Source organism: Protopterus annectens, chromosome 12.part0 (genome assembly GCF_019279795.1).
Source record: "Protopterus annectens isolate FY-2018-M chromosome 12.part0, PAN1.0, whole genome shotgun sequence".
Lineage (NCBI taxonomy): Eukaryota > Metazoa > Chordata > Ceratodontiformes > Protopteridae > Protopterus > Protopterus annectens.
In genome coordinates, this window is record NC_056746.1 from 1,206,201,725 (window position 1) to 1,206,225,514 (window position 23,790).

Genomic DNA, 23,790 nt, shown 5'->3' on the forward strand with positions numbered 1-23,790 from the left:
ATGTTTCTTGTGACAGTAAAACATTTAGTTACTCATTGTGTCTTTACAAAGGTGGATAATTAGGTTTGCTTTAACTGGATTGGCTAATTAATCAAACCTGAATTTACTTATACGTGTTACTGAATGTTAACATTTTGTCTGAAGAAGTTTGCACATAGTGCAAACAAAAAGCGCTTCATTAAATTTTTCATTCATAGCTTCATTTGGTTCATCACTCTGACTACTGCAGTACCTGGTTTTTGAATTTGTTGTTGTTCGTGCTTTCTTGGTTAATAATCATTTATACTTTGAAACAGACAATACTACATGTTGGCATGGTAGGTGCCCAAGTTCCTTTCATTTGTCATTTATTTGTCGTTTTTAATATGTTTTGCCCATGAATCTAAATGTAGAATGTAGTGTTGCTTCATCAAATTCAATCATCGAACACAATTCTAATGAGATACTGAATGTCGTTCAGCAAGGTAAAAGTGAAACCTGATTTGGAGAAAATATTTGCTTTGTTTTGTGTATGAAAATTGCTCTATTCATGAAGTGATGTAAGGAGTTTACGACACCATACATTTTTGGAAAAGTAGTGCTTTCTGACACTGCCTCATATAAAAAGGAACAGTTCTTTAGCATGGTACAAATGATTTTGTTAAGTAGAAATGATATTTCCTTTTGGGTATGAAATACATTTTACAGTAATAATTGTAATATTGAAAAACAAAAACATGATAATTTTGGTATTAGATAAAGAGTACAAAAACATTTGTTAAGAACAGAATATATTAGGAAATTGGCTTAAAACAGAAATTAATATCATTACTATTGTGACTTCTTTGTATGAACAGGTGTTTAGATTCAATGTGAAATACTGTGTGCTGTTTATAAAATGACATTCCTGGGAAATGCACAGGAAAAAGGTAGTCCAGGAGACCCATCTGTAAAATTGCAAAGACTAAAATGCAAACCATAGTAAGCATATAAGACAATACAGTTTATCTCTTTCAGACAAAAGGGAAATGTGTGTCATAATAGAAAAGTATACACATATCTATAGACTACCTAGGGAAAGGGTATGTCTATACAACTTCAAGGATGTGCATTTGCACGCAGAGATTGTGGAATGTATGCAACACCTATCCTGATGGTGCAGTGATATCTAGAAATGCACTGGTCAAACTTAAGGTAAATCTGAGAAGGGCACATGTTTTAGGTTATTCTTGGTGCTGGTTTCAGATCAGAACCAATAAGCAGGAAATCAAAGCGAGTGGAACAAATTATCCTTATTAGCTCTAATAGCTGATCTTTGAGACTGAAAACCTCCAATATGCAAAGTTTACATTTTTATAACAAAGCATAAGGTGACTTTCACTCTTATAAACAGTACATATATATATATATATATATATATATATATATATACATATATATATATATATATATATATATATATATATATATATATATAAAACTGTGGCGGTGGTGCTGCGGTAGCATTGTCACCTCACAGTAAGATGTCCTGCTCGATTCTCAGCTAAAGCATCTTCTGTGTGGAGACATGCGTGAATGGGCGTACCTTCGTTGAAGGTTGTGCGTCAGGCCTGGCAAGTTGGTATGTAAAAATCTACTGCCAATCATTAGCGGACCGGAGTTCCACTGTGGCGACCCCTAACCGCGAAAAGCCGAAAGATACAACATATATATATATATATATATATATATATATATATATATATATATATATATATATATATCCACATATATACATATTATACACACATGCACATACATATAAGTATGTGCGTGTGTGTATAATATGTATATATATATATATATATATATATATATATATATATATATATATATATATATATATATATATATATACATATATATATATATATATAATATCACTGAGACACCCACAATCTGAACTTTGTTGCAACACGCCATTCTGATTCTCCTAATCTCTTTGCGAAATTAATATCATATCAGAAGAATCCTGTTTGGCCAAAAGGCAAAGAGGCAAGAGGCAAACTGCCTGTCTTTGTTATAAGTCAATCAAGGTTAGGAGGAAACTAGTAGGCATTCCTGTACAGCACATCTAACGTGTTCCAGTTTATTAAATGGTAGGTGAGTAATCATAGGTATTCCTCAGATTTTGATAGTGATGGTGGTGGGGTTCAGTACTTACAAGAGACACATTGAATAATGGAGATAACAAAATGGCATAGTTGCATAGGAAGAAGCTGCTATATCCACCTTGCATTGACTATATGCTGCCATGGTGCCTATATAAAGGTATCAAGGTCATACTATTTTAACTATAAAACAGGTAATCCAGAGGGCTGGAGTGAAGTCTGGTATCCCACCTGTGACCCAGAGGGCGACAGGACTAACAAGAAAAATGGTATAAAGAATTAATCCAGATAAAAATCACTTTAGTTAGCAGATCTAAGAGACTCTTTCTCTCTGATACGTTCCTGTGGGAGGAATAAAGACACCTTGTTGAAGTTTCTGGTAATTTATTCAGTTAAGCATGTAGATTTCACTACATGTATATATATATATATATATATATATATATATATATATATATATATATATATATATATATATATATTACTTGTTCTAATACATTACATTCAACACGTCAGTTATTTAAAGGCAGTTACAGACTATGGTGGGAGGCTCCATGGGAGCTGATTGGAGGAAAATCTGGGAGATGGAAAAACAAGGAGTCAATTGCAAAGCTTAGAGGTTAGTCCCTTGTTTGAATATCCAGAAAGACCTCAGTGGGTTCCAGCTTAGCAGCCTGTGGAACCTCATTCTCAGTTAAAAGGTTTTATTTTATTTTTAACAATTAACAAACCAAGCATGACAGCACAATATGAGCTACAACTATAGAACTATATTTAGGAAAACACTTTCACCTGAGCTTCATCAGGTCCATCTAATAGAGTGGCTTTTACTTTTATAATTGAAAATGCCTGCTGTTACAAGGCTATCACCAATCTTTATTAGTCTGTTTTGTAACACTTGTAAAATGAGAGCCATATCTGCATCAGTGGGGCTCAAATCCCTAGGGGTTTTTGGTTTTAGAAAAAAAATTAGAACAAGATCTGCACGTGGGTGATTTTAGCAATTCCACTGAAAATGTGGAATTGAGATGGATCATTAGATTATATGTGGACAGGGGGCAAAATTAAATGGGAAGATTCCCTTCAAACCCATACTCAAATCATGCAGTTTATAGGGTCCCATGCAGAACGCTGACAGCTCACAACGCCAACACCCATAAAGCTGATGCCATATGGTCGATGTTCAGAATATTGACAATGGGGAAATGCTATCTCCCAATAGTGAGGAATGGTAAAATTTCCATTCTTGCACTCTAGTGCAATCTTGGAGTTGGCATATTAAAAGTACGGGGCGTGGGGGAGGGCAGATCCCTCCTGCTAGCACAAAAAAGGAAATTTTATTTTCCTTTTTTGTGAAGTTCTGCCACTGTCGATATTTTTAGTGTTGACATATGGCGTACGCCATACGGGTTACAATGTTTTGGGCTGTCTGTATTCTGTAGGTGATCCAGTTTATATAGGTAGATTGCAGGAAGTGACCATTGTTTTGCTCTATTTGAATATATTTTTTTCTCCTTTTTTGTATGTTTATGTTTTTGCTACTTTCATTGTTTTGGTCTTAGTATGTTTTAGATGATCTTATAGTGTGGATAGGTGTTTGGTGCTACCTTACTGACTGGCCTTCTGATTATGGATACATTAGTTGCAATAGGCTCTTGATGAAAGTGTGTGCTCTCATTTTCATTGGCTATGTCATTCTTTAGACGCTGATTAGCTGTTGGATTTTTGACTTCATCCAATGGGACTCCCTATAGTAGGTGATTAATACTGATGAAGGGCAAGCCCTCTTCTTTTTCATTGGTTCTTTGAATATCTCATACGTTTATGGAGGCTGGTCATACTGTAATAGTGTTGAATTTATTGGTAATGTTTTTAAGTACAACGGGGTGTGAGTATAGTGATTTTGATTGGCCTTTTCATTTATATTGTGACTATGATTGGTTATTGGGACAATAGTAGTGATTCTGATAGTTTAATTGTTCTAACAGGATTTAACAATTTGTTTTATTATTTATTTTTTATTTAATAACATTTGTTTACTGGAAAAGTCTGACTTGGAACAAAGCCAATTTTCAGCAGAGGCCTGGGGAGAAATGCTCCAGGTGTATGTCTTTCTAATGTGGGAGGAAACCAGAGTACCCACAGAAAACCCACACAAATGCAGGGAGGACATGCAGACTCCACACAGAAGACACTCCAGCCAAGAATTGAAACAGAGAACCTCTTGCTATGAGGTGACAACTCTATCTCTGCACCACTGCACCACCTGTGTTATATGTATCTTTTATTCTTAAGTCCTTTAATGTGCACTGATGAAGCGATTGTTATTGCAAAAGCACTAACTTCCATTTTATTCATGTTCTTATAGTCTAATAAAGATTGTTTTTGGTTTTACTCTGCTGTGTCTCAGTGCTGTTTATTTATTTTTATCTTATTGGATGTTTTTGTAGGCTCACTGTTAATTCTTGGGGGAAACTTTATTTTGGATTTATTCTGGAATGTTTCAAACATAGCAGATTTTCTTCTGTTGCTGTACATTTATGTTTATTTAATTACTTAATGTTTAATATTCCAGCTTTGTGTGTTCCCTTATCTTCAAATCATACTTAAAAATGTATTGTACTGTCATTCAAAATCAAGTACGTTGATCAGTTAAATGTTAAATGAATTACCAAATGCATAAAGACAAAAGGTTTTTTGCACTGTTTTTTTATCATTTGCATTGGTAAAGCCTATGATTGCTGCATTGATTTGGTGGTTATGTTATAAGCATCCCTAGTGTTTCTTTCTCACTCTAATATTTTACAGCAGAAAGCAGTAAACAGTTGCTTCTATGTGTTAATCTGCCTTGTTAAGATCAAATAGTTGATGAATGCAATCTTTGTAGGTTTTCTCCTTTCCAAAGGAAAACTGCAGAGAATCATAGGTATGTTTGCAATATTCAGATAAATTAAATCAGTAAAATCAGCAAAGAGAAAAGCAATGCCATAAACTGACTAGTGCTCTGAGGCAAGAAACGATGGATTTGGTTAAGTCACTGACAGATTTTAAACCTAGAAAAATAACAACACATATCTACAGGGTAAAACACTAAGCTAATCCAGTGCACTATTGCAGATAAGAAACTGTAAATGATTCATGATTCATTTATTTCAAAGTTTTCCTAGCATGTTTTGAGACTGAAAATAATTCATTTTCAGAGATATTTGCAGAGAAATTGAGTGGTCAACAAAGTAAACAGTACTGTGCTATTTTTAAATGCAATGAACCCAAAACTGGTGAGATAAGAACCAATATTACAATGTTTGTTTGCCTTCAAATAGAGAATAGCTGTTTCAACCAGGCTCCCAGAACTTAGTCAACGTTTAACTTCTCCAACAGATTAAGGTTACTACTAATTGTAATATTGGTGGGACAAGAACATTCGTGTCAATGCTGCCTGAGAAGTAAGTCACTTCTCATCACATGAGATACTCAGAAAACCTGCGACCTCTCCTGTGGTCTTTTCTCCCAAGGCCTTTACCATATATGTGGTGTAAACTGGAAGAACTTAAACATGGTGTTTTGATAAACCAGGTTAGAGTACTGAATCACATAGACCCATTTCAGTTTTAGCCCAGAAGCACTGTTTGATTGAGTGTCTCATCAGTCTGGTGTAGATGTGTCACTGTGTATTGCAAGAAGTGGATCCCTAGCAGAGGTGGGTTTGATTTCAACAGCCTAATTTGTGCTTCTGAGAAAGTCATTTTACCAAATATTGTTCCCAGGTCGCTGCTGAGAAGGGACTGTGGGCTTACCTGATTAACAAATATAATTAAGTTACCTGCTCAGTATAAGACAGTAAGCAATAAAGAGGTTGCCAGAATCCATATCTGGACTGCTACAGGATAATGTTTATCAGTCATAGTCTTAGAATCTAAAGCAAACTACCAAAATAAAAATTTCGGACTTCCACTCCAAGCTTTCCTTTTTCTAAGCAAGTGCCTCTCATTTCTGAGACATTTAGTCTAAATTTGTAATTAAAAATGCAGCACATAAATTCATGTTACAAAACTCTTTACTTGGACAGCTAGTAACACGAAAGCAAACATCACTGAGCATTGATTTCCTTACTATATTGCCTTACTTCTGCGCTTTCTGCTTCATTTAAGCTTTTGAAATGTTGGCACTCAGTGCCTTTGATATGGTTAGAATGCAGCCTCTCAAACAAATGTTTGTATAACAGCTTACATAGTGTATTGACTACATCTCCAGTGTCTGACATTCAGTTCTGTGCGGTCAGTGTGTGTGTTTGTGTGTGTGTGTGTGTGTGTGTGTGTGTGTGTGTGTGTGTGTGTGTGTGTGTGTGTGTGTGTGTGTGTGTGTGTGTGTGTGTGTGTGTGTGTGTGTGTGTGTGTGTGTGTGTGTGTGTGTGTGTGTGTGTGTGTGTAGTCTGTATGTTATCCCTGCACTGTATGCTTTTTTCCATATACTCCAGCTTTGTCCTGACACTCAAAGAAATATATTAGTTGTCCAGCTATGGCAGACAGTCCATGTATACATACACATATACATAAACATATACATACATACATATATGCATTCATTCATGCACAAATATATATATACCGACTCACACCATGACAATGATTTTTTTAGAAAAACACCAGCATTACTGTGATTTAAAAGAAAAAGGTATTTTATTTGAGCACAATAATTCTTGAACCGAGACCAGGCTGTCATAATCCACTTCAGTGCAAATAGAAAATTGTGGTTTCTTTGCAGACTATGCAGTACAGCAGAACAGTCTTTACAAAGGTCTTTCTTGTCCTGAAGAATCATCTCAATTTAATGAAGAAGCAGTCCAAGAGGAAACAGTATATTCTAGTATTTGAAGAAGGGCTGCTGTCAGCAAGAAAATGTTCGGTCACTACAATTTTCTGCCAAAGCAACTGTGAAAAGGCCAACAGCTTTAGTTTTCACCTGTGCTTTCACATCAGCATAAAACCTTATCTAACAGCAGTTCAAACAAAAAGTCCTAGCAAAAGGCAAAGAAGTTTAAAAGGCCAGAATACTTCCCCCCAAGGTTCCAATTGCTTCTAAATCTTCAAACTTCTAGCTTTCCACAGCCAAAGTTTAGCAGAGATTACCCAGTTTGAAGTAACAGTATCAACTCCTAAGAGTATCAGCTTCTTTCTACCAGGTCATGTCCTAGATTGCTTTCCATGTTAACCCTTTAACGGACTAATCTACTCTGGATGTTCAGGCCACATAAAAGTAAGACAGGGATAAGGAATCTACCCCTGCCACAAGATGATTCACTTTATCATTACGCACATAACCTTCTGCTTGCGGTTTGGATGGCAGCTAAAACTGCTTCAAAGGCCCATTTCTCTTATTCGCTAACAGTTATATAAACAAATAAAAAAATATGAGAAATTCACAGAGTACAGGCTTGGGTTGAATAGGTTTATGATGGAATTGATGAAGCAGTGTTTCATTCTAATAATGAAACAACCAGGTATGTTGTTAGGACCCATGGACGTAGTGTTAATAGTTTTGGCTATGGATTGCAGGACTTGTTGATAATTAATTATGAGAGGGCTACTAACTGGATTGTATGAACTTTATAATTGGAGGGGAAGAAAGACCTAAACTTGCCTGCTAGTATATTTGATTTTCCTTTCAGTCAGTGTGAGTGCCGCTACTGAATGTAGGTAGGAATAAAAATCAGTGGTCCATGTGACTGAGTTTAACTTGGCCATTTTCTTGGAGTGGGCAGCACTGGAGAGGTCTTTAAAGACAGCAGAATTTGAACATAAATGGGGCTAGATTCTTACAAAAATATTATGACTTGGAGGTCTTATTTGATCACTGATGGAGTATCAGAAGGTACAAAGTCTACTAGAGATATATTTGTAAAAAAAAACAAATTAAGCAGATTGGTGCCTGTATTGGCGAGGGACATAATTTACATTGTTGATGTGCTGGACCCATATTTGTATTTGCTGCTTGTGGTGTATGTTTGCTAATGTACTGATGTGTAATGAAAGTCTCCAACAATTATTGTATTAAATTCAACACAAAGGGGCTATAATTTCTTAAGGTAGGCAATGAAGGTTGAAAAGGTTATTGGGGGGGGGGGTGCAGTTAACAGTGCTCTGATAAACAAGCTTCATTGTAGATACCAAAATATGCATAGAGACATCTGTATCCACCAGGAAAATATACAGAAGTAAGTAAAAAAACAAACCACCCTGGTGGAATCACAAAATCAATCAGCTTTATAACAGAAGGAAGAAAATCATGGCAAAAATTAGGAGGTGGAGCACCCAGCAGGATAAAAGCACTCTCATTAAACTAAACAAACAACTCAGAGGACAAATAAAGGCCAAGAACAACCACAAAGCATTCTTTAGCAAAGTCCGCAACCTCAAAGGCAATACACAATTGTGTGCAGAGCTCATTGTAAATGGAGGCACCTATACTGAGCCAGAAGATATAGCAAACCTCCTGGCTGATAAATTCAGCTCCAGCTTTACTCCTCTCTCCCCCTCACCCTTCCCTCAGGAAATATCATCAAATATAACTTCCCCTTCTATCACTAGGGAACAGGTCCTTAATGCTCTCTCTAAGACCAAGAACACTGCATTAATAGGCCCTGACAATATTCCAGGATGCCTTCTAAACAGCATGAAATATGACCAATCAGGGCCTCTGGAATTATTTAACTATAGCTCCAAACTGGCTTTGTGTCTCATGAATGGAGAAAGGCAGCAGTCATCCTTCTGCACAAAGGAGGGCCATCTACTGAGCCAGGAAACTACAGACCCATCAGTCTCACTAGTCTTATATGTAAAGAGAGCTCCACTGAGCTGGGCTTCTGTAAGGAAAACACAAGTTCTTGTTGATGGATTGGGAACGACCCTCATAGTTCATAGGTTCATAAGTTAGTACTAGGCTAACTGATCTTTTAGGCCATTTTAAGCCTAACCAAATTTCCCTAAAAGGTGAGAATCAAACTCTATACCGTGTGTCTGTGGGGTAGCCATCTAAAGCATTATACCAACCTTCTCATCTTTTGTGACTCTTAAAAGAGCTTTTGGGTTCATTGGTGTTGCACGATTTAAGCTCATTTTCCTCAAATGCACCATGCTAGCTGTTTCATTCAAGGTTCTGTCATTCATCTTTCATACTGGAAAAACTACTCCTTTAAAAGTATGTTAGTGACAATCGACAATATTATACACAATTTCTGCATTATAAGTCCAAGTGTAAGGAGAACTTGAGTTTATCAAAAACTAAGAAAGATGTCAAAAGTCAATATGGCAACTTTAGCAGAAAAGATGTACAATTCAGGATTTATTTAATTGCTGCATGATCACCATCAGTCGCTGATACATTACACCATCTAGCTGCAACCTGGTACAGTTAAAAATGTTATCCGTTCACATTTTAGAATGTACTTAATTTTGCAGTAAGCTCTTTGATATTTAATTACCTGCACAGAGGTATAGCTGTGTATACTATTGTATTTTTGCTGATTCTACTTCTTGCCTTTAGCTTATCCTGTGCAATCCTAAGGCATTCCTAGTCAGGGAGAGAGAGTGACATAATCCCTTCTATGTGTCACAGGTTATTCTGGAACTTCTTCCTGTGGCGTTGTTCCTCATTACCTGTTGTAAACAGTACCCGGGGCGCATAATCAAAATATATCCTACCACTTCAACTCTTGTCACATGACAAAGTAGTGACAGTGTTCCAAGTTCCTTCCACACTGACAGGATCGTTACTGTTTCACTGAGACTGAGACCAGCTTCCTTGTAGAGGGGGCCCATGTCTGCTGCCTGTGCAAGTGGCATCTTCAGTCACTACCCAAATCTCCTGACCATAGATTAGTGTGAAGATAAAGACTGAGCACTTTGTCATGTAACACAGCTCTCACTTCACTAACACAATCCAGGATAACGCCTGCAGTACTGGTATGGCTGCACCATCCACTAGCCTTCTCCCGATCCACAGTACCCTCACTCATGAACAAGACTCAGAGATAATTAAACTTGCCTGAAGAAGCAGAACCCCCATCACCTGCAGCGAACACTCCGACTTTTTTACAGATAGAGATCCATGACCTCTGACTAAGACGGGACCATTTTCACCTAACAGTGATTTAATCCTGTGCACTCTGGATATCACATATACTTACAGCTAAAATGATATTATTTGCATGCAACAAGGTTACCCTTCCTATATCCCCAGACTAAATATTTACCAGACCTTGGCCATGCCTGAATATCCTGTCAATAAAAATGATACACAGAAGGGGAATCAAGACACACTTTTGGCATTGTCCTGTGTTCACCTTCAAAGAAGTCAGCTTAAAACTGACAATGCTAAAACAACTGTCACTCAGCGCAAACATTTAATTTGTTTTTTGCTTTTTAATTTATTTCACACATAACATCAGCGTATATTACAGTACTCATAAAGTTCATAGAGTTCTCTGAAATAATTGCATCTCAGATGAACATTTTCCTGAGAAAGTCTAAGAGGTGAATATGGAAGATTACACCTCAAACAATGGGGACAGGGTGCTGCACATACAGATATAGATATATATATATATGTGTGTGTGTGTGTGTGTATATATATATATATATATATATATATATGTACACACACACACACACACACACACACACACACACACACATACACACACACACACACACACACATATATATATATATATATATATATATATATATATATATATATATATTATAACCAGGTATACTAAATGGCCCAAGATCCCTTTTCTGTCATGCCCCTGCCAGAGGCAGAGAATGCAAAATAATTTATAAGTCATCCAATGCATCTCACTTTTATAAACAGAAACTTTAGCAACAAATATACAACAAGTCTCATGAAAAGCTGTAACATTAAAAATGTTTATTCATTGTATATAGAACTGCTATGAAAAATGTTAAATATTAGAAGGTTATAGGAAAAAGATAAAGCTCTTAAGTAGTCTGGATGAACAAGTAGTCTGTGGAAGAAGGCAAATGGTAAAGTTATGATAAAATCCAGTTTGAGGAATACATGTAATTCCACTTCAGGAGATAAGATGCAAGGAACATATACATATTTATAGAGCAAGCAGTAAAGGTGAGGAAGTTACATAAAGTTCAGAAATGACTAATGTTAAAGCTGCAGTGCAGGTATTTATCTTCTTGTTTGTCATCTTTTTCTATCATTACTTTAAAACTATGTACTGTATAATTCAACAATCCCTATAATTTATGGCAGAATAGTGCAGGTAAATGTTAATGCATTTTACATATATATATATATATATATATATATATATATATATATATATATATATATGTGTGTGTGTGTGTGTGTGTGTGTGTGTGTGTGTGTGCATACACTCATTACAAACTACCTCACTGTTGATAACACACAAGGACAATGCCTCAGGCTTGACAGGACCATCACTGGTCAGTATTTTATTCATATTTCTCATTTTCTGGGGAAGTTAACTCCTTGTGAAACAGCTCCAGGTAAACAGGCAATTGAAATGTGTAATTTTAACATACATGCATAGCCAGTGGTGGTGTTCTAACTTATGCAAGGCACTTCCTATTCAGGCTTCTGCAGGGATATGCCAGGTAGTAGCTTAACTCCACACCTTTTCCCAGGAATGTCAGAAATGCTTCATCCTTCTCTGCCATGCCATTCCCTCAGCATCTGGGACCACTAACCAATATTTATCTTAGTAGATGCACCTTGTGACAGCAAGGCAACATAACCTATTCACAGTCTTGCATCAAATAGCTACTACTCATTCAATAGTCATCTATGTTTCTGACAGCAACATCTGCATATACAACCACTTAACTACCTTCATAAAACCTCCCACCACATAGCTAATGGATTTACAATGCACATTGCCATGTTTGACTCCCTCCTTAGCCTTTTCATACATGAAGTATCTAATGCAAAAAACGTTATATCAGGGTCAAATTAAAATCAGCTGTGGTTTCAGAAGTACAGTAGTCCACAATAAGAGATAGTGCACATTCATACAAACTTGTATTTCACTCATTGTAATTCACCTCTCCTTCCAGCATTTCATTATTCAGTACCTTTTCCAGCAGCACCTGTAGGCTTTTCTTAAATGGAACTTTTTGTTTATTTTATCAGTTGCTCAGCTGTCTTTCCTATAAATGCATCATGACCTGTTATATTAGTCGACTTTTATAATGAATCCACCCCCGATCCTCGGCTGGGGTGCCTTCTGTGCGGAGTCTGCACGTCCTCCATAGGCACTCTCCACTGATGCCATTGACTACTAAAATATGGCATGTTATTAATATACCCTTGATATGGTCACACGTGTTCCATTTTTACTATTAAATTGTAATGACCAGTGAATATTCCTCCACTTTACTTTCATACATAGATCGGAGTTCCATCAGACAGACTATAGATGCTTTGCTGGCTTAATTTGCTAATGTTGTTACTATCCTTTAAAATACATACATTAACATTATTAATTGGACTGTGTGTATAGTAGTGGACATGTGTCTGACTTGGACGGCGTAAATCCGGCTTCGTGAGTAACAAAATGTAAATACATTTATTCTAACAATTATTAGGCAGACGTTTTTTTTTATCAGTTGCCACCATCGTTTAACGCTTTGAGCTAACCATATAATGAAATTAATATACCAACAGTAAATCATTGTACTCCTCCTGACTTAGCCCAGCAAATGCATCATTCTAAGCAAAAGCATTACAGTGTAGCATTCAGGGACCGTGACTTGGCAACTCTCAGCATTTATTTCTAACTATGCAAAAGTAAATCTGCAAGAAGCTAGGAAACATTTATAAAACCTGCAACGGCATACAGCAACAAGATTTCCTTGGATTTCATATATCGTTAATAAGCAGCAGAATTTCAGCAACCTTGCTCACCCATATTCCAATAATGCCTGCAAGCACACCTAAATACCCACGCATCATGCACACGATGCTGCTTTTATGATACACTGCTGCTATTAGAACAGGATCCATGTGCATGAGCCCTGAATATTCACTAAAATATATGTGGATTCTGTCTACACAGTACAGATCAGTGTAAAAAGGTAGGAAAGTCCCCTCCAGACAGGTGGTACAGCCACACCCCTTTGTTAAAGAAGTACCCAGTATGCATTTTAGCAGACTTTACTATTATTAATTATCTCAAAGTAAAAAAAAAATCTTCTGAGAAATACTGTTAGAATAAGTATTGTAATGTGCGACTGATTATGTTCTATGCTGATTAATTACGGTTCATTTTCTTCGCACGTCCCCAGCTCCCGCATATATCAGCCCCTTGTCTGCTGTTCAAAATTTATGATGGCCAGGGGCAAGCAGGGAATAGCTTGGCCAATAAATCCTCATGCAGCTTAAAGACCATTCGCAGCAAATAGGGTCTATCAGAAAGATTGCATTAAATGGAAAATGAAACGCTGGGACACTGCAGTTTGTTTAATAAGAAGTGAAGAGATGTAAGGGGAGAAAAGACAGATTTAACGCATGCAATTGCCATATTCATTTTACGTCCATATTCCTCGGAACTGAGTAGCTCTACTCTATTACAGATACATGTTCCGGGAATAAATATGCATGCTGCTAACAAATATGTTACTAGTTATGACATCCCTTAGCAGAGACCTATTCACCTAAGAGAAGAATGTATTATAGTTATAGTACAGGGTCAGTGCTGTGTGCAAATGACGTTCTGTAACTTCCACAATGCTTGCCCCACACGATATTGTGTTAATTAAGATGCAATCATATATCAAGCACTTGAGAGAGCCGCTTGTTGTATCAAATCAGAAAGCTCATCTATAAATCAACTGACGGGGGGAGGCGGTCTGTGAAAATGTTAACAGCAAGGGCTATTAAACTGTGAAGCCATATCATCAAAATGGTACTCAAAATTGTTTCAGGTCAGCATTAAAATAGAAAAGTGCAATTTATATTAAATAATGCTAACCCCATTCACTGTTTTGAAATATAATTACATTTCAACCAAAGCTTTCATCATTGGTGAGAAAAATGAATGTTAATATAGCAAGTCTATTATCAGCTCATTTTGCTTTTGTGACATTTAGAAACAAAAGGTCTCTGGAATGCTTTGTGTGTGTGTGTGTGTGTGTGTGTGTGTGTGTGTGGTATGTGGAAGCCAACAGTATGTGGTACCCCAAACAAAGATTTACACCCTCAGCTTTAAACGATGTCCATGGTGGATGTACAACAGGTGACAGACTTGCCTTTTTTGTACAAAGGTATCTGTCCCCAGCTGTATGACTCATGCAAGGTGTTTCAGGAAACTACATCATTCAACTACAGGGCATCAGCTGCAATGATAAGGTGATTTCCAAATCGCTAGGACCTGGTCGTTTTCTAGGAGCAACTGATATCACTGATGGGGAGAAGGGCAGCACGCTGCAGGGGTGGAGAAGACACATGCTTACAGTCTTACCAAGTCAAATAATTTGATTCAAAGTATCCCACCACACGACAGGATTACTGCACCTGCTGTAGTCAAATTATAAAATCAGTAGCAATACTACAAACAGAACTGAAGAGAGAAACTACTTCATGTATATTCACTTTTCTGAAAGAACAATAGTGCAACTCATTTGAGAATAGTTTATTTTAGATCTCTGATTGTTTACAGTGCAGGCAATAGCTTGAATCCTTTTAAGAGCCCGATTGCAGTAAAGTGCATGGAATACATACAATTTGCACTATTATTAACCCTGCAAACCCCATCCCCAAATACACACATATCAAGAAGTGATAACATACCAGTAAGAAAAAAAATATTAATTATCCATTACTGATAGCAGAAGGCTCAAAAACAAAGACTCTAAGCCTAATTTGGTCAATTGTCAATGGTGTGAAATACAAAAAACAAACTCATTGTATTCTGTCATGGCCCTTATTACCTTTCCAGAAGATAGAAATCTAAAGATATGTTTGGCTGTAGACCTGCAAAGAACTGCAAATGTGTGTGCATACATATACATTCACTCATTATGAAGCGTCTACCTTAAAGTTATTGAAAGCCCAACATCCCTTAACACATGGAAAATACAGTTAAAGAAAAAAAATATTATTTTGTTTCTTTTCTGTATGTTCTTTCCATTTAAATATATATCTCTACTTACATAAAAAAAATGTTTATTTTACATTAACTTCCATGTATCTGCCTGTAGCTTTAGAGTTGCTGAAATCATTTTTAAACTGTAACATAGGTACCAATTTAAAAAAAAAACATAACTTTAAGAGTAAGTCAATGCCAAGCACATTGGGGAGTCAAATTAAGTCATGTCTTAACTTAAGTATCTGGTAGAAAAGCTGGAGGAGCAATTTTGGGCTATAGTCATTTCCAAAAAAGTTTTCATGGGTATTACCAAACTCCGCATTTTTCAAGTTTAATAAATCCAGAGTCCTACAAAGCAAAGATGTAAGTCCAAAACACAAAATCTTTGGTTCCCAGAGCTGTAACAGGTATACTTCAGCAGTAGCTGGATCTGCGATAGTTGTCGGACGGACCAGAGTTGAAGTGCATCTAGTGCAGCTTTCTCTGATTGCTCCATTAGAAGGCTGAGACAAAATGATGAATAATGCACTGGGACTAATGTGCTGTTATTAAAATGCTAACTGACAAATAGCAGCAAGCTGTACCATCCTAATTTTGCAGTGCTGTACCTGCTATCCGAACATTTCACGGAGATGCTTTTGTTTGATGAAACAACAAAATAAGAAAGAGAGAAAGAGAGCGAGAAATAGTAAGAGAGGGAGATAGAAGCATGAGATGATGTGTATCCAATACTATCTCAACCAATTATCAGCAAGTTGTAGTTGTATTAATAATAAATAAGATTCCACATTTGGGATCACATTTGAAAGTGTGCTTTTTTTCAGACAAGACTGGGACTTCTAGACATTAGTTTAAGGTTTCACTTTCACTAAGCAATGCAGAGCAGATCTATCACTTAAGGTACATAGTGCTTTCAGCAAAGCCTAAGGCAGTGAAAAAACAGAAAGAGAGAGAGAGAGAGAGGGAGAGAGAGAGAGGTGGAGGGGGGGCTCTCAATATGCTTAACACTTAAACAGAGTAACTCATGCATGATTACAAATCTCTTGGAACAAGCTTACCTCTTCTCTGTTTTTTTTCTTTTTGAAAAATCCTTATACCCAGTAGTTAGTTTTTATCCACTTTGTTTTTCTCTTTGTTCCTTGATTTCCAATCACCACAGTTTATCCCATTGCCCAAAAGGAATCAATATTTGCTGTGCATGCTGCCTTTCGCCATCTCCTCGGAACGATGCTGTGTCTCAGTTAGCAGGTTTCTAGGTTAGGCTCCCGATTCGATCACACTCAGCCTGATACTGAGAGCAGATTTGCTAAATAGAGAGACACAGACAGCAAGCAATAAGGAATGAGGGAGTGTGCAGTATTCCCAGCCCCTTGTGGTCACACAGAGAATACAGAATACAATATGCATTTCTTAGAGTATTAGCAAGCAAAATATTCCTCACAAACTCAGTGGCTTCTGCAAGTGATAGATGTCAAGGCAGCAAGTATATCTTATTTTCCCAATCTCTGTTCAGAGACATTATCAAATGCAAAAAAGAAAATACACCTGTGTTAAAATCAGGCAACATAAGCATTATGCCAAAAATTTCAAAAGACGCTATTTGTTTCTCTTCACTTCTCTTCACATGACTAGATCTCTATAGTGTGGCTTGCAAGTGAGCAGCAACAAGCCATTTGTTTTCTCTGGTGATTTTTTTTTTCTGTACAGCTTTACTTCCTCCTGGAATCATGAAGGTCTGGACCCTGTCTACACATCTCTTACTCCATTGTCCTGCCTTATCTGAAGGCTTATTTTCTATGTTCTTTTTATAATATTTTGCATGTTTAGTTGTATGAAATATAGCATGCATGATTAAATACTAAAACGATGTTAACCTTTAGCAGAAGGCATTTCTTTGTTCCAAACTGTCTGAATACATTGGATAACTAAAAGCACATTTCTTTACTGATGTATCTTTTTTTAGAACATTCTAGTAAAACAGCTTGAAAAGGATTAAGAATGTCATTTGGTTCTAGAAATTACACTTTTCGGTATACCTTTCTGTTATGCTACCTGAAATGTCTTTTTAATGAACAGCCTGCTAGCTACACAAATAGTTAAATCATTAGAAATATCGCACAGAGTGCATTATGAAGCATACAAAACACACCAGATTTAAGAATGGCTACTTTATTTGTGACATGATCCACAGCCATTGCATATGTATCACTAAAATAACTGTGGAACTATGTGTCCCTTTAGCATCTTAACCTTTCTCAGTTCTCAAGGCAATGGCCATAAAACAAATTGCACAATACTACCACGTGGCAGTGTAGTATGTAGTAATTTTGGAAAAACAGAAACAGATAAGAAAAAGGGTTCTACTATGAATCTTTGAGTTCTATCATGAATCTCTGACTTCCAGAAAAAAGTTTCTTCTAGGGGAGTGATGGTGAACCTTTTGAGTTTGATGTGTCAAAATATCCTGGTAAAAAACAATTCAGTGCACTTCACATGAGCAACGAATGCAAAAGCAGTGTCTTTGGTAACTCGGGTGTTGGAGATCACTGGTGTGTCACCTAAAGCATTGTGGTGTGTGTCATCTTTGACAGGCGTGTCATTGGTAGGTACTGTGGAATACTGCCACATTATTCTGCTACTGTAATTGAAAGACCTCTAGCCCACATTTACATTCAAGGTGAAACATTTCATTCTTTTTCATCTAATTTAACTTAATTTGTTTAATTTCATTTTATTTTTTATTTAATTAATTCCTTAATGAAAATGCTTCACCTTAACAGTGCTAGCAATAAATAACTATTTATTTTACTACTTGTAAGCATGTGCCAATTAACCCATAACCATTTCCTGAGGTCTTTACATCTCCCGAAGGGGGTCATTTTTTAGTTCTTGATGCTGTGCTGATACATGTCCATCATAATGGTAGTGGAAAACAACACCATGCTTTTAAGGTAGAATATTTCCCCTCACCAATATACTGATATGCAATGATAAGCTTATGGAGAGAGACAATATTAATAAGGGTTGAAAGTGCCAGCTTCCTGAGTGTGAAAAAAAAAGTACAGCACTGATCAGTACTCACACCACCCTCTCAAAAAACAAAAGCATCACATGTTAGATCATTAATATCTTATAAGCAGCTGATGGTGAACTAAATCCAAGCGTATTCATTCCTATTTTCCCCAACCTTAATCAAATAGAAAATGGATGTGTTTATATTTGTGGGCTTGTATCCCTCAGTGTTTATCTCCATGATCAGTGCTTGCCATAGGAAATCCTTACTAGTACAGTTTCTGTTTGTGCACCGGCAGGGATTCCTTCATTTTAGATTGTTCTCTGTAGCTGTGTCACTAAGTCATTAATAGACATATATAAAGAGGATAGAGGTAAAGCCCCATTCAAAAATTGTATTTATTGTTAGTTTCATTAACTTGCAACTTGAACCAGATTGTTTTAGCTGGACACAACTTTGTGGAACTTTTTTGATGAACTGTAGGGAAGCTTCTTAAACACTGAGCTAGGAAAACAGGCAATCATTCTCATGTTGAGGACATATTAGCAGATCTAAAGATGTAAATCTTTTCATTTTAGATATTTTAAAGATACTTTCTTAGTCTTAGTCTGAATCTAACTGCAAAAATGACTGCAAAGTAAAACATCATATTAGGAGCTTTTTGCTGGTGAAAAGATTAAAAATCCCTCAATAGTATTAAAGCACACTAAAATGTGTCCATTACGATTACGAGGTATCGTCATGTTAAATCTATTGCAGAATCGGCACAAAGATGTACAGCAGCCGAATGCAATCACTGTAGGCCCAGTCTGCTGCCCTGTAACACAGTCATGAGCCATAACCTCATAGATGAGTCAGAGGTGAATTCAGCCATGGTCATTTTCTACTACATTGACATCAACTCACTGCCCTGAAGTTCCATACATTAGTGGTACAACTAACCTGGAAAAAGCAACACCACTAGTGCCACTGAAAACAAATCTCTGTGTGTTTTACAAAAGATATGTAGAATCTGCAATGCAGTATAAAGGATATCTGAAATAAGTGAGATACTAACAATAATTGATAACTTTATGAGTAGGACATGCAAGACAGTTAGTAGTGTATGTGGATAATAGTCAGTCTGTCCTTTTTTCTTTACAATGCTTACTTCACTGATTAAAAAAAAGAGGTCAGTCAGAAAGAAACACAATTGCTAATTTCTTTTACAATTAGAATGTATGCAAAAAGGAAATTCCCTCTAGTGAAATCTATATCTCTGCATGTTTATGTTTGACAGCTTTAACTACCACTGCATCAATTGCCATATATTTGTAATACTTTATGTTAAAAAGAAGTCATACATACATACATACATATATGCAGCCTGGGCATAGTTTACAAATATTTTTACGTAGCTTAAATGATCTAGTTTCCACAAAATATTCAACATTATTCATCAAATCCTTCCAACTGAACTACAGAATAAGCTGGGTATTATAAAAGTAAAGCAGCTGAGGTCTACAGCTATTTCCTCTAAGTAATCTGTATGTATGCCTGAGAAAAGAAGAAGGTCATCTGCCTTTAGTAGCTACTACTCTACAGTGCAACCATCACAGTAAACTCATGACAGTCATCCATTTCTTACACATACAAGCACTTATTCATTTATTATTCAAAAGAAGATCTACACAGAGTGAAGCTGATATGTGACATAGCCCCTGTGTTTGTGGCATATTTACTGACCATGTTTTTTTGTTTGTTTGTTTCATTGGCATAATCACTATACAGTAAACAATGAGTTTTTCTTAGCAGCTGACAATATTGCTGGAGAGTCTAGGTAAACCCACAGTCAAAAAGGAGCTCATTGCAGACAGATCGATGGCTTTATGTGATGTAATGTAAAAAAGAAGAATTTGCTCAACTCATGAATGATTTTTTTGATATCAGCACTTGTAGACAAAGCAGTTCTGTTTTTTACTGAATGGTGTTTTTGTATATCTGTTTATTGGAGTTGACTTTATGTCAATGGTATGCTTGAAATGTACCTGATCTGTATTCAAGAACATCCCTACCACATTTTTTGTGCTTTCTAGTCCCTCAGAAAGATTACACTAAGTGTACATATAGTCTGTGCTTTGTGGTTACCTCCATGAATCCCCATCGATATTTAAGGTTACAAGAAAATTAGTAAGAAAACTAATGTTAGGAGGAAAAAGGTGTGAGCTATGCTTGTGTTGTCTGTTCACACAGAATGGTGTATGCTTAGTGAACACTTGTAGGTGTAGGTTTTAATGAATCCCAGGGTTCATTTTTTTCACGATACTCTGTGTAGATAAACAACATTCTTGATTCTGTCTCTGTACATATTATGCCATGCCTAGCTGGAATGTCTTCCCTTAATAATGGTTTATTTGTCAGAGAAAGTTACCTAGTCGGTTAAATAAATTTCAGCATTTTAACACGTGAACATTATGGATTAATATAAAAGTAATCTACAATGAGGGGTGGATATTATGATTATTCCTGATATTATAAAGTTTTTACATTGAATTTCTTTTGTTTGAAAATTTTTTTTTCATTTGAAGTGGGAGTGTAGTGGACATGTCCACTTCATGATTTGCATGACTCAGGCCCTCACCTGAGTTGTCCTTGAAGAGATAAAATGATGTTTAGAATAAGAAATCAAAAAGAAAATGTATGTTTTGCTGATATTTGCGGCATTTTATAGTGTTTTCTTTTTTCTAGGCATGCCCCTTATAGCTGTATATTTTGGGGTTGCTTTCTAGATTCCCTAAACAATGTCAATATTTCTATTTAATATAGGATAAGCATCCTGAGTGCTAATTCTGTGACTGGGGCAGGTTTGAGAAGACATAAAGGAAGAAGTTAATACATAAATACCTGAAAAATTCTGATGACAGGAAATAAATTTCAACTGAATATGCTGATTAGATGTTCCCGTAAGAGTTATACAGAGATTTCCCACAACCACAACTCCTTCACGTCAGAAAAGTAGACAAATTAGACACCTCCGCCAGCTTTACCATAAAGGGTATACTCCCATAAAAAATCAATGTTACAAATCGCCAGGATAACTATAAGTAAATGTTGTTGCAAAAATATCAGCCACTCGTACGTAAAAAATCAATGAATTTAATAAACAGCAATAAAAATACAAAGAACTGGGATTGAGCGCGCTTTCATCTATAGTTACCAGACTTCATCAGAATTCTGATGCTTTTTATGGGAGTATACCCTTTATGGTAAAGCCGGCGGAGGTGTCTAATTTGTCTACTTATACAGAGATTTACCTTAATGGAAACATTCATTTATCCATTTACACATATAAATTCTTACTATGTACAATTTATTAACACTGTGCCCTAAGATGTCATTAATACACAGCTTTTGTGTGTGTTATGCTATTATATACTCACTTCTACTGGGATTTACTTAGGTTGATCCAATTTAAATGATCAAATATGAGTAGAGAAGCTATATTGGTTGGGTGGGTGGCGTAATGGTTAAGGTGTTTGCCTTACAAACACAAGGTGCAGGGTTTGAGTCGCATAAGGCTTAAAATGGCTCACAAGGGCAGTTAGCTTAGTATGAACCTAATTATTACTGCATAGCCTACATACGGACATTGAATCAATGCTATTATACTTTGCCTAGGATGCTTCAGACTTCATACTTTATGTTGTTTTCTTCTTTTTTCAGCAGTTTGGCAATGTGAATGTTATGTTATTTTATTGGTTATAGTCATTGAAGACCATCATTATTAACTGACAAACTAGATTGGTTGCTTTTTTTAATAAACTTTACTCAACCTATTTACTGACTGATTTGCTAACTTACTATAAAGGTACTTAGCTGCTACCTAGTTTGTTTATGGAATAGTACCAGACTAATTGCCCTTGTGGACCATTTTAAGTCTACGTCTTTTCCCCAAGTCAGAATCAAACTCTGGACCTTGTGTCTCTGGTTCCCTATTATATAATCAAAGACACATTATTTCGAATGCGTCTTGATCGAACTTGAAAGCATGAAACTGCAAAATACCGAAATGGCATATCAGCGAATTCTTTCCCTGGGAAAAAAATTGCTTGGCTTGCTTCGTTATTCATTTTCGTCACTGTAGTGCGATCTTGGAGTTGGTATATTTAAGTAGGGGGGTGTGGGGGGGGCAAAGCCCCCCACTTCATGCAATGTTTTAAAGTTTTTTCTTTTTTGGAACAGTGATTTTTTTTTTCCCTGGGAAAAAAAAATCACTGTTCTAAGTGGTTGAGATTGTAAGCTTTCACTTACATGGGGTTGATAAATCAGCATTCACTTGTATAAGGGTTCGCTGATTTAATATAGACCCGTGTCTCTTAGATAGACACCTTAATCATTATGCCAATCTCCCAGCCCTTCGATACTAAGCAATCAGTCTTGAGACTGTATTACACTCCCAAACGATAACTGGAGAATGGCCAAACTAGGGACTCAAACCCTGCACATTGTGCATATGAGGTAAGCACTTTAACCATTAAGGCATCCCAATTTGCATTAATTAGTGCGTTTTCTGTTTTAGACATTAGAGCTAAGGGTGAAATGGTCATGCTTCACGGAGATTTAGAACATGCCAACTTTATTGTGTAAAATACTTAATATTATAATGTAGAAATTTTGATGGAACTAATGTATTTCATGTTTATTAAGAAAATTTGCATTCACATTGCAGAGGCCTATGATCATGATTTTTAAGGTATGTTTTGCAGTTTTTTATATCTGTTTCAATTTTAAATAACTTTTTACTCATATTTTGTAACAGTTTAGGATGCTGACATATGTATTCTTTTGTGTTTCACTTGCTGTGAAAAATACTGGAGATGTTTTGTTCCCTTCTAACACAATTATTAAAGTTTTAGCATAAGGATGACTAACGCAGTACTTGTGGATTAAGCAGTAATATCCCAGTGTTAGCTTATTATTTAAATAACCTAACCAGTGTGTTTTCTTTAATTATAAACACTACAGTGTAAAAAACAGTTCAAATATCATGCCCTATTTTATTACTTGAATATAACTGCACAGATATGAACTATATGTATATGTTGTTGTAAGATGTCACATACTCTAAATATCTGAATAGAACACCAGACAGAAAAATGTGCAGCTTTGAAACTTTAGAGTTTGCATGCAGAATTATTACAAATATTTACTATCAGAGAGCATACCTGAATAGAACCCCCTTATGGGTAATACTTCTCACATATAAAAGTGTCAGATCTATGAAGATAGACAGTACTGTGTAGGGCTTGTGTTTGGAATACTACATAGTAAAACACATTCTCACAGGACAAAGAAACTGAATGCTAGTGTTCAGAAACAGTATGTTGCTATATATTAAGAGAGTAGCTGGCATACTGTTCATATGCAGAACTGAGCATGAATACAATGGTTACCACCATTCAGAAAAAGCTATAAAGTAAAGTAGAACAGTCTAGTAGAAAAGCATTGTGATGCATAGAGTCTAT

General features: G+C 36.2%; 1 protein-coding gene across 1 annotated transcript in view; it reads right to left on the bottom strand.

Moving 5' to 3' along the window:
* The window catches only part of CDH22 (cadherin 22), a 3,413,183-nt gene extending 3,396,610 nt beyond the window's left edge, over positions 1-16,573 (bottom strand). Inside the window, exon 1 of the mRNA XM_044090249.1 lies at positions 16,332-16,573. The gene's annotated coding sequence lies outside the window, so the exon portion shown is untranslated. The remainder of the gene's footprint in view (positions 1-16,331) is intronic.
* Between the last annotated feature and the right edge of the window lie 7,217 nt (positions 16,574-23,790).